The sequence below is a fragment of the Vanellus vanellus genome (assembly GCF_965231255.1).
Source record: "Vanellus vanellus genome assembly, chromosome: 1".
NCBI lineage: Eukaryota > Metazoa > Chordata > Aves > Charadriiformes > Charadriidae > Vanellus > Vanellus vanellus.
Genome location: NC_138905.1, coordinates 137,595,518 through 137,601,517, shown reverse-complemented (window position 1 = coordinate 137,601,517; position 6,000 = coordinate 137,595,518).

The following is a 6,000-nucleotide window of genomic DNA, read 5'->3' as shown; positions in this document are numbered from 1 at the left end:
CACTTCTTTTTTTTAAAGTGATATAAGGTAACAATGTTTTTTAGCACTGACAGATGCCTTTGAAGCATTATATCAGGATCAGCTATCTTGTAGAAGCTTCTTAAGATGAATAACATGTTTTGTACTATCATCACTATCTACACAAGACCATGGAAGTATGTAAAGAATGCCTCAAAGCAAGCAAGCTGATTCTCAAACTGCTGTCTCACAAATCACCTCGGAGTACCCTCCAGCGAGCTCGCTGGTGGCTTAATGCTTGTGTTCTTCATCTTTCAAACTCGTAAGATAAATAGCTTAACTACATTAATTAGTCTGATATCACTTTTTCACTTAATAGTATCTGCCACACGAAAGCTGCATGATGTTTGAGTAGGAGGGTAATGGCCAGAAAGCTCCTTATGCTTTGGCTGGAACACTCAAAACAGTTCGATGATTCCTTCTGGAGATGTTCAGTCGAATATGAGCAAGGACTATTTAGCTTTTGAGTTGCTCTTTGAGTTGCTCTTTGTGTCTCTAAAATTTTATGTTAGAAGTGGGAAACATGAACTCCTAAGTGTATCTTTATTCCTTTGCTATGATATTAAAAAAATTTGAACCTAAAAGGAAAAAAACCCCATATAGTATGTCTACTATAACTTGAAAAAGGAATGGTGCTTCCTTTAATGATTTCTCATAGTTCAAACTGAAATCCGGTTTTCTTTTCCAGCACACCTTTGGTATTCAAAGCACATGCATTTTAGTAATTGTTCATTCAGTCCTCAAAATGTGCACTTTGCCATGAAGATTTACAACCCGAAATATCATTATCAATGACTATAATGAGTTGTATTGTTACCTTGTTGAATATGGGCGCATTATTGGCCAGCTTTACTGCAAACAATTTCAAATAAAATGGAAGCATCACATCTGTTGCCAGTGTAAATAAAAAAAATAAGAACAGAGACTCCAATAAACAGTGAGTAACTGCAAAATAAATGCAAGTCTAAATTTACTGTTGTGTTTATAATTTATTAGCCCTTTGCCTTTACCTTCAGAAATTCAGCCACGTTGTACCTAATAACTGTCCATAAAAGCCTGGGCAAAGGGGTAGAATATCTGTAAATCTGGGTCTGTGAAACCCACTAAGCCCCCACGCTGAGGCAAAAAGCAGGTTCTGAATCACGATGGGGATGTCCGCACCTTGGAAGCTCTCGGAAAGCCTTGCATGAGGCCAGGATTTAAACCAAGAAGCATGCAAGGTGTAAAAAGGAGTTCAGGATGGGGAAAGGGGAGGCAGTGGAGAGCAGGAGGCGTTGCGTTGCGTTCCCAAGAGGTTTAAAAACTGACATTCAGAGAAGAAGCACAGTTGTAGCCGTACAGCAAAAATTAAACTCCACAGCTACAATGCTAGCACGGGAGGTACAGGGGTGGGTCGAACAATGCACATTAAGAGAGCATTAGAAATAAGCACCGACAGGCAGACTGATGGCGTGTGAACAGCACGTGGCAGTGAGAAGCGAGTTCTCCCTGGATCACCTGTATCACCGGGCAGATTTACACATGTATGAGCTGTCTAATGTGCCACAAATTCCAGTAACTTAAAAATAAAATAGAAATTTTTTCAGATGGATGTTAAAGTAATCATAATTATAACCTCAGGCTTTCCACAGTCACTTAGAACATTCAAATCCTGGATCACTGATACTGTTAATGTGCTACTGTTCAGACATGCCACTAACTTAGAGAAGGTTAACATGGATTTTTAAAGAATCCAATTCACTGCAAGTGTTTTCAACAGCCGGTAAGAAAGAGTACTTAGTGTAAAAGGACTCAATTTCAAAATGACAGTACGACTCAGTTCTTCATCCTCTCTTTGCCTACAACTTGTCAATTTATCAAGAAAATACACTAGTTTGCCTGAATTCCTGTCTCGTTGGTGGGAAAATAGAGTAGGGATTTATTCTTTCCCCAAGCCTTTTCAGTATTTTTTTTTTTTCAGAGAAGATTATACAGTTTATGTTATTTCAATGGATTATCTAGTTATAACTTCAGAAGACAATATATTCATGTTTGGGGAAAACGCAGTAAGCGGGGATCATTTATTTATCCACTTTGATTATTTCTGCCAAGTCTATTTCATTGTCCAATCCTAAAAAAAGAGAAAAGTTTTTAAATTAGCAATTTCTGTCTGAAGTAAAACACCCCAGTAATAAAGTATCATGCTTTTCATAGACTCTGGGTTAAATGTATCAGTTGTCAAGCAATAATATATGCAATTCAGAGCATATTTCTAAAAAGTGAGGTACTCTGAAAAGAATCAAAAACTGATGTATTCCTTCCATAAAACTACTAAAAGCTGACTTCTAGCTAAAAAAATACCATGTTTATTGAGAAGGTGGCGTGCACTACTGAGGTACTCTGCATTGGAATAGTTCATTTAGTTTTGCAGTGAGATGAAAACACTAAAATATTACCTCACCAATATAATTTTTTCCATTTCTGTATTTACACAGGCACCCCTCTGGCCAAGCGGCAGGTAAAATATGCTGCAGTGCACGTGACTCGAAACCACATGGAGTAAACTGAAATTGTAAATTCTTGAACATTTTTGTTAAATCACAACTGAAACACCGTGTTTAAGTAACTAAACATAAATCACACACTTTGATAAAGTTAGGGACATCATTAGGGAAAAATAATCCCAGTGAAATCATCAGCATTGGGCGATCGGTGATTATCCCCCGCTGGAACCTGTGATTTCACCTCTCTTCCTGCTGAGGTGGCAATTACTGTTATTCATAGGATGGTGGTTGTATTTATCTTCCTGTCATTAATTCACAGGCGGCCTTTGGATGGGACGGTGAAAGACACCCCCACTCCTACATACAACATGACCGCTACACTGACTTTCCAGCATGGGTACGAATTCATCATCTAACGAATGTGATCACAAATGTGAATTAATTCTTACCCACGCTGCACATTCTAAGGAAGTTCATGGGATCTTCAAATCCAACAGCTACCCTGGGTGACTATTTTAGACCATGCTGACAACCAACCAACCAAAGCTGACAAACAGGGAAGCGTGCTGAACCGGTCTGACTGTCTCTTATCATTTCTTCTTACAGATGTGTCGAAAAATAGACATACCTACAACGTTACATGATTTTCTCCGATTTCTCTAACTATCTTGTGCAACTGATCTGGGGGGATTAAGGAAGTCAGTACACTTTGTCTGCATTTGGAGACACCTGGATAATTTGATCATCAAGAAATTTCACATTACGTCAAAAAAAGGAAGGAGAAAGATTCTGCCACCCCCCCCAGAAATTCACTCCTCTCTGGATTTCTACAAAGCTTGTGTATTAAAAATTCACATCCAAATACAGTCTAAAAATTGTAGTAGTATACTAACATATCCATCGAGTGCTGAATTTTCTTAAATGAGGTTGAGAAGAGGCAAAATTAAAACAAAGGTTTAAAGTGTTGTAGGTAGCATTAAAATCCACTGCCAATAGGTAGAGTTAAACTAAGAATGAGCCTTTATTGCAGAAATTAAAAAAAAAAAAAGAAAGAAAAAATCCAATAGCTTATCATCATAAACGGTTATGAAGTACTCAGCTGGGAAAGGGAGTGGTGTGTGTGTGTCGGGGGGTGTCAAAGGTGTGGAGAGAAAATTTTTTTTTTTTATGTTGCACAATTACTTGCTGGAGTGCCCTAGGCACTTGAAAGCTTTGTCAAGGTGTGCTTTGCACCAGGGTTGTAACTTTTTTCTGTAGATTATCTGATTTAGCAGATTCTTTTCCCTTGGAAAAGAAAATATACCTGTTTCCTACATGATAAAGTGAGGCAAAGTTAATTTTTTATGTTTTGGAAGTGATTGTCTTTCTGGTCTTCAGTATTTGCTCACTGGGGTGAGAGGGGGAAGGAAGCTCTCAAAATATACCGCCGGCAGAGCCTGTGTGGAGGGACTAGCACAGACTGTACAGAAACAGCAGACTCCCACTAACCATGGATTTTGGAAGATTTTTGGCAGCTTCTGCTTTTCCTCTCATGCTCGAGAACATTTCAAAGGCAGGATTACGAAAGAAGACATCACATGTTCAGTTCAAAACTGTAACTGGGGCCCTGGGGAAAGGAAAGGAGGTGGGTACAGAAGCGGCGCAGGCTGTTTTGAAGGACTCATTACAAAGCACTTACCTTTATACCTCTCTGCGCAGGTAAGGATCACAGCCGGGCAAATGATTCACCACCTCTCCATTTAGAGAGTAAGGAGGAGGATTAGTAAACCTGAGACTGCTTTACCGACCTGTGGATCTGACCTAAATACCACAGTTAAACAACAGGGTTTTGTGAATGTAGGACTTCAGGCAGGAACTGGACTGGTACAAAGCAGACACTGGCAGTCTTTGCTCTAACCAAGTGATTTATAAACATGCAGCTGCCGTCTGCACCTATGAATTATGAATTTCTCAATACATTCAAGGGGTAAGGTTGTCACATACCAGAAACCTGAGGTCACAGAAAAGACCAAAGTAGTATCACCTCCTTAAAACAATAATTAATATGACTAAACAGCAGCATCAAACCTCCTACTCTTTCGCCTTTCCCCTGGGAGGATTTGGTACAGCTTTTCTCTTGGCTAGAAACTCGTACTACATACTGATCAAGATGATCACCTTGTTCCTACCCAGTGGCATGCCTAGAGTGCAGAGAAGAGAGTACTGAAAAAAAAAACAACCAAAACCCAAAAGAAACCAAACCCACCCACAATAAAATACTCAAACCCATACTTTACATCTATTCAAGGTTTTAAATGCTTGCATCGACATTTACCTTCCACTTCTTTAAAACTTCATCTCTCCCAGGGAAGTAGAGAAGGGAGGAGAAGAAAACCACCATTATTCGGATGCTCCTTTTGCTGACCCTATCATCTTTGCTAATAGTCTCTAATGAATAACTCACTCATGAATAAACATGCTAGCATTATTATTTTGTCTTACCAGAGTCAGCATGACTAAGAAGAGAGCAGTCATAAGACTGTTGTAGTTCCCAAATTGTGAAAGCTGTAGGAAAACAAAAATTAGTAGCTGAGAGAGGCTTAACTCTCATTACTATGAACAACCCGGCAACCTGTTGGTTGATCTGAAATATATACATACACACACACTTAGAAAAGAAATATTGCTATCCAGCAGAGACTACTATAGAGCAGACAGGTTTCTCTTGCCTGAGAACAGCAGAGAAAAATGACTATAAGTAAATTTATTTATTATACCAACTTGGCTAGAAAACCAGTTCTTTGACACACAATCCCTCTTCTTAGAGCATTAAATCACGCTGACTTTAAAAGTGCTAAGATGGACATAAGAGTGCTTTTAGACACAACAGCTCATACTTCCTATGCCAGGCTTCCCTTTTCCATCCCAGTCTTTTGAAACAGGTGGTAATAGAGCTGTTGCAAGGTACATGTCTACACGCTGATCACTGTTCTGGCCAGAGGAATGGAACCATTCCTATAGATACCTGCCAGAAATCACTGGCATCTGCCGGTTTTCAGAAATCAAAACTATGTTTTCTTGGGTTGGCTCTGGGCATAACTTTACTACCTTGTCAAACATTTATATGTGACAAAGGTCACTTCTTTGTGAGTTTGTGTGAAGGGGTTCTACAAGCTCTGGACAGAGGAATGGTTACCAGTAAGCAGCAGGCCTAAATGCTGAGAAGCAGCATATAAAAGTGTCCCAGGAACCTGTAAACTCTGGAGACCAGTTGTCCTGTTAAATCCATCAGAACTAATAAATTCAGAACATCTTCTGGTACAAAGCCACTATCCACATTAGTATCAACCATGGGTTGCATTAACTTGCATCATGTACAAGCAGGTAGCGGTTGCTATATGCAGGCAAAAAACCTACAGGGTTACATATACACACACCTGATGAAGCAAAGTTTTTGAGGGACTTCCTAAACTAGCTACCTAGGAGCTGGAGGTCTTGGGGGTTGGGATTGGCCTCCCAG